Here is a 12,261-nt window from a genome sequence, read left to right on the forward strand (position 1 = left end):
AACAGGCCACCAGTAGAGTACGAACCAATACATATATGTAGGTACTGAGGAACAAGATTTAAAGTTATGAAAAAAAGGGGGTAACAATTCGGATCTTACAAAGAACTGAATGTAGTTAAAAAATGTAGTCATTTTTTAACTACTGGGTACCTATTCTATTACTATTACAGGGTACAGTATGACAATAAAACTGAGCAAAATTCTGGACGTTTCAGGGAAGATGGAGTGATGACTTCTGCATCACTTCATAAATCTGACGTGATTTTTATTTCAAAATGACCTTATTACCAACAAACAGGCAAATTACATTGTTCCTTTATAAGTTTGGAGTACTTAAAAAAACTACAGGGTACATTTGTGCGTTTACTTCAGAACAAAACAAATAAATACTAATATAGCAAGATGAAACACAAGGTATGAATCACATTGCATATATATATAGCTAATATACTCTTCTGACAGCAAACTATGCAGTTAATTTAATTTGTTCTTTCATGTTTTGAGGCAAGTAAAATAAAAAAAACAGTTCTTATATTGTTCTCTATAGTTACAGAGTAAGTTAGATATATATGCGGTGGCAGTTCTTCTCTTGTTACATTTAGTTACAGGGTAACTAAGGTTAGTTACAGGGTAACTAAATTAACGAGAAGATCTTAAAGCCAGAGTGCGGGACTTTTACATACAAACGAAAGTCCAGGTAAATCTTTCTGTATTTTTCATTATACCAGAGTTTATAAATCTGTTGTCTGTGGCAACTATCCTGCGCTGGTACACTGGTAGTGATACGTTTTATGTCAACCAGCAATGATTGGTTTGCCAGAGCTGGAAGGGAGCGTACCCGACAGCAACTGGGAATATGGTGGAGCCTATGGCGTAAAAACCTAAGAAGCGTCCAAAAGAAACTCAGCATTCAGAGGAAGGATTACAGTCAAAAAAAGAAAGTGATCAATGGCTAGAACAATCACGGATAACCATTGGTGTAGCTTTTCCTCGTTGGAGTAGGCTATGTAGCTATTACATTTGGGGGGCGAGCTCACCTGTAGGCTTTCGTCATAAGCACACATCTTACTGCCAGAAGGGGGAGACAAAAGTTCTGCACTGCAGGTTTAAGGTGTCAAACAGTTTGTGGTTAAGTGCTGACTGCTTGTGACTTGAAGACTCTCGTTAGATGTTCTGACAGTTCAGCCATGTAAGGGAGTCCCACTGAGACTGGTGGTCCCCCTTGATTTAGCAGAATCCGTTCTGATCTGAAGTTGTGGTGGGATTTTCAGCATTCACTTCTTGTATGTATTGGTCCTAAATAGGGCTGGAACAATGGTTAAATATGTCAATTTGCGTGGGATGCGTCGTACTGTTTACGTTCATCCCCAATTATGGCAGCATCCACTCCCGGACATGCTGAAAATGAGACTTTATCCCAAAAAGCCAGAACCTGATTGTCAGAAGTGTGGGAATTCTGAGACCTAATAAAATGGTGCTCTGTACGCTTTGTAAAACTGAAAGGGCCTACCACAGCAGCACAACTACTATGCACGAGCATCTCAAAAGAAAACATCCTGGGGCTCTACGACCTCAAAATGACGAGCCAGCAGCGTAAGTATTTGGACTATTACAGTGAGTTTTGTCTTATTGTTGGTTGGTAGCAAGTGCCCGGGAGTTGTTCTTGCATCCTTATCTGTTGATAAGATCTCCACTAAGACTCCCTAGAGCAGATGCTAATGGAATGGCTAGTATGGCAATGCCACTGTCTAGTGCATTCGCAAGTTGTAAGCAGTTTGTTCATGTGCATATAGACCTATAAAACTAAACGATGTAGATTTCCATTAACATTATTTGCAGATAAATAATATAGGTGTATTTCCAATTACAATCAGCACTAGCCATTGAAGTAAATCATACTCGACACTACGGTAATTAATAGCAAAATATACTAAACAACACTTTTCCTAATTAGGCCTACACTACATTAATCTTAACTTTTGTGATGAATAGTAACATTAGGTAAAAGTTCAAGTTTGAAATGGTTCCTTCATTCATAGATGTCATGTTAAAATTTGTCACTGATTTAATTTTGTGTGTCTTTTTATGTTTCAGGAAGAGGCAAAGCTGTATGCAAGATTTTTTTCTGTAAAAAAGATGTTACTGTATGCATGCCCCACATGGCCACTGAACTCCCCAATAGCATTCTCAACATGATTGTCAAGGATATGAGAACCCTTTCTATTGTGGAGGTTCAGGGCTTCCGTGTGATGGTCAACACATTTTACCCAGGCTACAAACTTCCCTGTAGGGTTGATGGAGAGTAAATATGTGGAGACTCTTGAGAGAGTAAAAGCTTCACTCAGAGAGGTCAAAGCAAAAATCCCTCTCACCACAGATGCATGGACAAGTATTGCCACTGAGGCATACTTAGGCGTCATCTGCCATTTAATTAATGAAGACTGGGAGCTGACTTCAGCCTGACCACAATGCCACTTGAAGAGCGACATACAGCTGAAAATATTGCTACTTGGGTGGAAAAAGCAGCTGAGAAATTTGGTATATCCATGACTAAAGTAATAATAAATAATAATAAAACCTTATTTATAGAGTATTTATTAAAACAGTACAAAGTGCTTCACAGGGAGAGAAATAAAATACCACAGTGAATGATAAAATACATAAAAGAGAAGAGACTTAAAGGAAGGCACTCAGACTCAGACACCCTAATTTCTTCAGGCAAGTTGTTCCAGAGCCTCGGAGCCCTGATGGCAAAACCTCTGTCCCCCTTTGTTTTCATTCTGGACTCTGGCACTGACAGAAGACCCCTGCCCGAAGATCTCAAACTACGTAAAGGTTCATAAGGGATTGAAAGGTCTAAAATATAATCTGGAGCCAGGCCATGAAGAGCCTTAAAAGTAATCAGTAAGATATCAAAATCAATCCTAAAACAAACAGGGAGCCAATGTAAATAGGTTAAAATAGGTGTGATGTGATCGTACCTCTTGGTCCTGGTTAAAAGCCTAGCAGCTGAGTTCTGTACAGTCTGCAGTCATTTCAAAGTGAACAGGCTGTAACAATAATCAAGGCATGAGGAGATAAAAGCATGTACAACAGTTTCTGCATCACTAAAATTTTGAATAAATCGTATTTTTGCAATGTTTCTGAGGTGATAAAAACATGATTGGACAACCTTTGTGATATGTTGCTCAAAACGTAAATTGCTATCAAACAAGGACACTAACAGGTTTCTTGCAAAAGGCTTGATATGTTGAGACAGGTAACCAATAGATTACAGTATTTGTTTAGTGATATGTTGAGGACCAATAACAAGGATTTGTGTTTTGAGTTGAGCTGAAGAAAATTTATCGACATCCAATTTTTTATGTCAGACAGGCAGTCCTGCAGAGAACTCAGCGTACTACGGTCAGTGGGCTTGACAGGCAGGTACAACTGTGTGTCATCCGCATAACAATGAAAAGAAATACCATGTCTGCGGATGACATCACCCAAGGGGAGCATATATACGGAGAACAGTATTGGTCCCAGAACTGAACCTTGAGGCACACCATAGTTGATATGGGAAAAGGATGACATGAAGTTATTAATGGTAACACAGAATTTCCTTTTTGACAAATATGATGACAACCAGTTTAGTGCAGTGCCAGATATGCCCACCCAGTGCCTCAGTCTGTCTAAAAGAATGCCATGATCAATTGTGTCAAAGACAGCACAAGAATTGAACACATGTGTCGGCATTCATTAAAAAGGTCATTAGTGACTTTGAGAAGGGCTGTCTCAGTGCTGTGGTGCTGACAAAAACCAGATTGGAACTTTTCAAAAGGTATTATTATTTTCTACTGCATCAAGAAGCTGCTTAGAAACTGTTTTTTAGAGAACCTTGGAAATAAAAGGCAGCTTGGAAATCAGACTATAGTTATCAAGGAGGGTAGGATCAAGCACAGGTTTTTCTTAGGACTGGTTGGACACAAGCCGTTTTAAAGTAATCTGGGACCCAGCCAGTAGACAGCAAGCTGTTCAAAATAGTTAGCAAATGAGGTGCAATACAATCCATAACTTCCAATAAAAACCTAGTTGGGATTATGTCCAGAGGGCTGGAGGATACTCTCATAATATTATAAAGAGTACAGTCTAGACCTGCTCTATAGGGAAAGTGCAATGAGATAACTTCTGTTATGAATTGGCACTATATAAATAAAATTGTACTGAATTAAATTCACAAGAGACATGATGTCTGTGAATTCAGGCAGAGTAACAGCAGAAAAATTGCTCAAAGAATCCCTGAGCAGGTGATCCACATCTGAAAAGGAAGGATTGGGGTAATACCAGATCTTATTAGCTCCACCTTACCAGCAAAGTGCAAAAGAAACTTTTCACAATCAGCATCACAATCAGCAGAGGCACAAGGAGAGGCTGGGTTAACTAACTGATCCACGGTCTTAAATAGGAATCTGGGGTTGTGCTGATGGGCAGAAATAAGTGCAGAGAAATGGTATGTTCTTGCATCTTTCACCATCCCATTACAAAAGAGTAATAACTCTTTCATAGCCACAAAGTGGACCTGGAGACCTGATTTCTTCCATCTGCGTTCTGCTCTTCTGCATTTCCTTTTACAGCTTTGAATAGTGTTATTTAACCATAGCTGTTTTCTAGTCTTTGAGAGTCTATTTTTCAGAGGAGCAATGAGATCTAAGGTTGAAGAACACAGGTAGTAGAATCAACCAAATCGTTGGTGTTGAAGGAATCAGGAAACACATTGCCAGGAGAATTGAACAGTGTATAGAATTTTGAGGCACTATGCTCATTAAGGGCATGTGTGTACTTAAAGCGGGATAAGACAGTACTAGTAGCCTGCAATTCACAGTTAAAAACAATGCATAGGTGATCAGATACAAACATGTCCCTGATTTCCACAGTCTAAGACCCAAACCAAAGACTAGGTCTAAAGTGTGGCCACGAGAGTGAGTTTGGCCAGACACATGTTGTTGAAAGTTAAAAAAGTTAGTGATATTTAAAAATGAGCAGCAAGGGCATCAGAAGACTCATCAACATAAATATTAAAATCACCACAAAAAACAATTCTATCATAATTTAAAACAAGAAGAAGGAGCCAGCTGGTTCATGGGGGCGGGGGCGATAAATAATAGCAAATATGACTGGGAGGGGGGCCACCAAGTTTAAACATGATCACTTCAAAGGAGGAAAAATCATTGCAAGCTATAAGGTTACATATTAAATGCTTCCTATAGATAGTAACAAGGCCGCCGCCACAACCACAATCCCTAGGGCGGCTAAAGCAGTCATAATCTGGAGGGCACAATTCAGCAAGCTGACTGTGATCACCAGGACGTAGCCAGGATTCTGTTAAAAACATGAAATCTAATATAATAAATGTTTTGTTAGAGAGGGATCTCACATTGAGAAGAACCATCTTAAAAAGTCAATGCTGGGTTAGAGCTTAAGTTGAGACTGGTGGTGGGGTTCGGGCCCAGATCTTTATTAAATTATTATTGCTGTGTCGGCTGTGTCTGTTTCATATTGAGGACCTATGTGAAATTACCGCAGGAATTTTAAAAGTAGCGTTAGAAGGCGGGAGGTCCCAATGTGAAGGAGGGGGAGGCAGGCGCTTTGCACCATGTCTGTCCTTACAGGCTACAGTCCAGTCCTCTGGTTGACGTGGAGTTAAACTCACTGGAGCCTTATCACCACCCTCGCCGACGAGTGACCGTGCATCTACTGGGGCTCGGCAAGGAGTAGATGGCCATTGCTTTGGGCTTTGCACCCATAAGGAGCCATGGATCTTCAGGCTTAGCTGAAATGGCTTCATGCTCCAGGGCACCAGTATGGATGATGGAGCCGAGCCACGGAAGAGTGGGATCATTGTCCAGTACTGGAGTGGAACAGTCAGGGTTGTGAGATGGAATGGTCGCATTCCGGTTGCCGCAGCCAGAGGAGCTGAGAACTGCAAGGTGTTTTGCCTGGGCCAAGGCGACAGTGATGAGCTTGTCTTTTTCTCTGAGCTCGGCTTCCAGACAAGCGATACTTTTCTTCAGCTTTGAGACGGTAAGGTGGCAAGATCCACACTCAGCCATCATGCTTGCAGTTAGTCTGTAAAAGTGCTAAAAGTTTAAAATCCATAATAAAGTCAATAAAAGTGCTACAAGCTTAAAATCCTTGATAAATGTGACCGGCTAGCCTAGCCACCGGGCTAAAAACAAACTTAGCTGAGCTAGCAGCAGTGGAGGCAGTCCAGTAAACCAACGCCAAGTTGCCAGTTAAAAATCACTTCCACACGTCCAATGACTAAAAACTTTTGCCACATTAAAACATATGGGTAAAACAATAGCTAGGATAAAAAGTGTAGCGTATAAACGTGGCTTAAAAACTAGATAAAATGTTAATTTATGATGGTTTAAGATGAAGCCTCTGGCAGGAACACGCCGACGCATGCGCATTTCTGTTGCTCAACAGTATGAGCAGTATGAGTATGACGCTAGCAGTATGAGTATGACGCCAGCACTCCACATCAAAGTAACAGTGTGAAAGTAACAGTGTGAAAGTAATGGTTGTTATGGTCGATACTTTTTGTTAAAAATGTTAGAACGGAGCCCTGCGACGAGTTGGCCACTGTCCAGGGTGTACCCTGCCTAAGGCCCAAAGTCACTGGGATAGGCTCCAGTCACCCGCGACCCCTAACGGGACCAAGCGGTAGAAAATGGATGGATGGATGGATGGATGTTAGAACGGTACTTGTTGTAGGTCAATTGTGTCTCTGGTGTAAGTGATTAAGAGGATGAAATGTATAATTTGTCTGAATCTCCACTGTACTGTCTATGGTCAGGGATGTGCCTGTGCATTCATCCCCAATGATACAGCGTGAGTCTCAGCGTGAGAGAGAGAAGCAATGCCTCTGCCTCAACTCTACTACTGACAACAACACCATGTCATCTTCAGAAATAATACCTCCACGCCCTGTACTGGTTAACAAAATGGGCTGGCGAAGTCTACTGTGGGACTACTTTGCCTACAGAGCCGACGCTGATGGTGAATTCACTGACATAATAAGGCCTGTATGCAAAAGGTTTTATAAAACAGTGTTGTACCTCAGACAGACACTGAGACCTCTCCAAGGAGTACAAAACACGTCAAGTTAGTGAATAAGCTAGCTGGATAGCCAGCTGCTAGGATGATGATGAGCTGCTAAATTATATGAGTGTAGCTGTAAATAGCTTGACAAGCATATTGTCACATGAGTTAAGTAATAATAATAGGAATGATAGTCATAGGAATAATAATGACAATAATAGTAAGAAAGCCAATAACAACAACTGTAGTAACAGTTGTTGAGCTGGAACATGGGGGCAGCAGGTGGGCCACATCCACAGATCCAGACTCTGCAGGTCTGGAGGCAGAAATACCTGCTGAAAGCGACAGAAGAAGAGAGGAGAGAGACGAGAAAGCACAAAACTACGGGAGAGAGAAGATGTCGAGTTAGTAACATGCAGTAATGGGATAAAAATGCATACAGATGGAGAGGGAGAAGAGGAGAGAGGTGTATCATGGGAAGTCTCCCAGCAGTCTAGGCCTATAGCAGCATAACTAAGGCATGGTTCAGGACTCACCCAAGCCAGCCCTAACTATAAGCTTTATCAAAGAATAAAGTCTTAAGCCTACTCTTAAATGTGGAGATGGTGTCTGCCTCCCGAACCCAAACTGGGACCTGATTCCACAGGAGATGAACTTGATAACTGAAGGCTCTGGCTCCCATTCTACTTTTGGAGACTCTAGGAACCACAAGTAACCCTGCATTCTTGGAGCACAGTGTTCTAGTCAGGTATGAGCTTTTTAAGATATGATGGTGTCTGACCATTAAGAGCTTTGTAGGTGAGGAGAAGGATTTTATATTCTATTCTGAATTTTATAGGAAGCCAGTGCAGAAAAGCTAATGTTGGAGAAATATGGTCTCTTTTCTTAGTTCTTGTCGGTACACATGCCGCAGCATTCTGGATCAACTGGAGAGTCTTAAGTGGCTTATTCGGGCAGCCTGATAATAAGGAATTGCTATAGTCCAGCCTAGAAGTAACAAATGCATGGACTAGTTTTTCGGCATCATTTTGAGACAGGATGTACCAAATTTTTGCAATGTTACGTAGGGGAAAGAAGGCAGTCCTTGAAGTTTGTTTCATGTGGGAGTTAAAGGATAAATCCTGATCAAAGATAACTCAGAGGTTCCTTACGGTGGTGCTGGAGGCCAGGGCAATACCATCTAGAGAAACTATATCTTTAGATAATGTGTCTCGGAGGTGTTTGGGCCAAGTACAGATGGGCTCGCTTCCTTAAATTTAGCTACAGCACTATCAGATAGACATCTAGAGTAGGAGTTTTTGCCTAATGGCGTGTGGTCCAGTAATAGGAGTTCAAAAGTTATTAAATAATGGTCAGATAAAAGGAATTCTGTGGAAAGACTATTAAATGTTAAATTTCAATGCCATATACCAGAACAAGGTTGAGGGTGTTGTTAAAACAGTGAGTGGGTTTATGTACACTCTGACCAAAGCCAATCAAATCTAATAATGAGATAAACGCAGTACTAAGACTCCTTGCCCTTGGCCGTATAATGTACTTGTCCCAATAAAGCCAGGTAATTCACCATCCGCTTGGTTCATATAGTACAACATATATCGACCATAATTTCTGGTGTACGGTCTTTGTGTCATTTTTCAATTTGCACTTAAAAATACTGTCTCATAGGTCTGAAATGTAGTTGAACAATTACTTTCCCATATGTGAAAGGTATATACTGGTTTTGGTAAATTTTTAATGAGATCTCAATGTCGTCAATAATTGATTTAGAGAGTGATGTGTAGTGTGACTTGTCGTAAGTCAGAGTGGGCATACGACGAACCTCGTCAGATACAATTATACAGCGGGGTAGCGGCACATAAGAATCTCCAATAAGCTGATAATCTGCTATATCGCTGTACAGGAAAATATTGTAAGCCGAGAATGTCGGCAGGCTGTGGTGCTGCATAGTGTTTCCTAAAATTATGAGTTGGTGGTATCTCAAACAGTTCCCCCGGGTTAAAACCCAGTTTTTCAGCTAATTGTCCTTTTAAATGTTAAAGTAGTTCCTTCTGCCCCCGAAAAATAAAAAAGATTTGTAATATTGATATACTGTAGACTTATGCGGGATGTTGCCTGGTGAAGAAAGCATTTCAAATTAAATTCTTTTACTATACTAGGTATAGAATCGTAAAAACCAACTGAGTTTTAGTCAATGTCTGCTGTGTTTTAGAAACATAGACAGTCACATCGGCATCATCTGCAGAAAAACTAGCCCAGACCCAGGGATATTAGAACTCAATAACCCCCACCTCGTATGGCTTGCTCAGAACGATTGGCTTTGCTCATTTTGTCCCGTATTGCCATATCTTATTATTTGGATATACCTGTATTGAAGCATGTCTAGGCAATTTAACCTAAAAGCTGTTCTTTTCCATTGTTCTGACACGGATATGCTTCAATTCAAAAGTGAACGCGTACGCAGATAGCATAATCCTTTTATTGCACATCATGGCTTTTTCAGAGAGCCATGTGTTAAATTTCTCGGGCCAACCATTTCACAAGAACCAGCATTTTACATCCTGATCTTTTTCTGGACAATATTTTTTCTATTTTAAACACTTTTTATCGGTAGTTACTAATTGTAACTCCGATTCATAAAATGTGCCTTTCAACGCTTCACCAGCACGAACCTTTAGTCTATATACAGGTGGCTATGCACTCAGTTATTGTAAAAAAAACTCATCTGTGAATGTTTGTCCATAACCTTTTCTGAACACACCTTTGAGTTTTGATATTCTCACTGTATCCCCTAAACGAAATTTAAAGGACACCATTCTCTGTGGTTTTAGCTTGTACAAGTTGTTAAAGACTCTCATTGTCTTTATTTACTGCGGTGGGCGGCATCTTTATTGATCTATGATGAGACTTGTTATAGGCTTCAACAAGGTCCTGGACCCTGTCAACATATCTACGTGAATTAACAGCTATTAAATATCTCCACATACGATGCTTGAAGGTTCTGTTAAAACGCTCCACTACACTAGCCTTTGTCTCGTTTAATGTTGAAAAATTATGGATTTTATACTGATCCATTAGTTGTTAAAACTGCTTATTATAAAACTCTAGGCCTGCATCCGTTTGGAGTTTTACAGGCACATGGCCCTCGCTCAGAATGTTGTTAAAAGCACTTGTAACAGCGGAAGCAGATTTGGTTTTGAAGACACCTGACCCATGAATATTTAGAAAATACATCAATACATCAACAAGTATCGTACGTTATCATTTTCTGCTGAATATTCACACATATCAACTAGATCAATTTGGAACTGCTTGTCAGTTCCGCTAACCAGAACCCTGTTTCTCTAGAAATGTTTAGCCGCTTTGGCATGAAGGGTATACACATCTTGTCCCAATAAAAAGCGTTTAACCTCGGGTAGTGTAGATGTCACTCCAGTACAATCCCTGACCACCTTGCGAAGCTTATACACATTTCCAAGACCACGCGGATGAGCAGGGTCATAATAAATCTTTTGCAACATACTCTTCATGATCACTATGAAACATAAATGATCACTTTGTGTTTGTTTTACGTTATGTTATATTTATTTTGCCGCTATACTAATCGTAGTCTTTTCTGCATACATCAATGTATATCACACACAACAATAATCACAAAGACTATGAAGAATATTTTAAACACATGCAAGGTTTCAGTTAAAACGGGAATCCCGATTTTACTGTTTATGAAAATGTGCAACTTTTGCAACACATGTAAGGTGTCCAACATTATTGTTGTTGTTCTTGAACATACAGACTTATGGCATCTACCAACAAAGTGTACAACATAAGCATGTGTTGCACTTTTAGCGCTTTAAAATCATTTGATGGTATATGCATAATTACTGCACAAAAAGTCTCCAACACCGAGTTTTAATCATCATTAGTCAGTTGCACCAGCTCTTTCCATGGCGTTGCACAAGACTGAGCTCTTACTACATCCATCAATTTTTCTAATCTACAGACATCAGACGGCTTGACTTGACTTTTGCTTTTGTATTTTGTTCGTTCACTTTGTTATCAGTTGCCTGATCTAGAAAGGCAGTTAGGTCACATATAATGTAGCGCTCCCTGACGACCCTAAACAGGCCTCTCAAACAATTTCCCATGAAACAAAAGAAAAAAATATATAGGTTATCGTAAAAAAAAAGTTCCCCAATACTTTAAACTTTCTACTCTTTTAACCCTCTCCAATACTGACCAACCCTGTGAATTTGAACTACTTTGACAAAGTCAGAGATTAATCTGATAGCCGTAGCAGATCTCCTCCTAATAATTGTACAAAACAGTATTGAGCAGATGAAAGACAACTGTTTTAACGGCGTCTATGAACACTGCCGACAGCCCACCGTCCAGCTGGTCACTAGCCACGTTTCTGCTCGCCTCTTGTAAGTCGGTAGGAGGTGGAGATGCTGGAGGTGTACGGATCAACAGAGCTGGAGGAGGTGGAGATAGAGGAGGTGGTGTTCCGATAGGCAGCCAGGCCAGCGGAGATGATGGAGGTGACCAGGACAGCTGAGATGACAGATGTTCTGGAGAGGTCTGCGGAGATGTCGGAGACAGTGAAGGTGTGCAGGCCAACGGAGATAAAGGAGGTGGGGTTCTGATATACACCCAGGCCACCGGATATGGACTGGTGCATGGCCTGTATTCTGAAAAACAATAAATTATATTAGAAAGACAGAAAAACACTGTAAAATAAGCTTATCTCACACACACAATCACGAGTGCATGCTTTCTATAACTGTGTAGGCTATAATACACTATTCAACCTACCATTTGTTATTAGTAGTCAGCATGTCTGATTTTTGGCCCACACATGGAGGGCAGAAGGCCTGATTGCACACCAGTCGTCAAAAACAAAGCATTTTCTAATACTTTCATATAAAGCGTTGATAAAGTGTCTCAGGTCTGGGCAGATGACAGAACGAAACAGTTTCCAATCTTTTACAGAAATACAGCCACACCATGTTTCACCATCTGCAAAACCATCGCCTGCACAAGTCCATGCACGCAGCGTAACTTTACCATTCTATTGTGGTGTAATACAACCCTACAAGCAACCCTACCCTAACCCCTAACCCTAACCCTAACCCCTAACCCTAACCCTAACCCTAACCCTACATAACATTCAATTAG

General features: G+C 40.6%; 1 protein-coding gene across 3 annotated transcripts in view; it reads left to right on the top strand.

The window, feature by feature from the left end:
* Positions 1-12,261, top strand: part of adamts17 (ADAM metallopeptidase with thrombospondin type 1 motif, 17) — a 302,033-nt gene that overhangs the window by 184,900 nt on the left and 104,872 nt on the right. The window lies entirely within an intron of this gene.

This window comes from Siniperca chuatsi, linkage group LG1 (genome assembly GCF_020085105.1).
Source record: "Siniperca chuatsi isolate FFG_IHB_CAS linkage group LG1, ASM2008510v1, whole genome shotgun sequence".
Taxonomy (NCBI): domain Eukaryota; kingdom Metazoa; phylum Chordata; class Actinopteri; order Centrarchiformes; family Sinipercidae; genus Siniperca; species Siniperca chuatsi.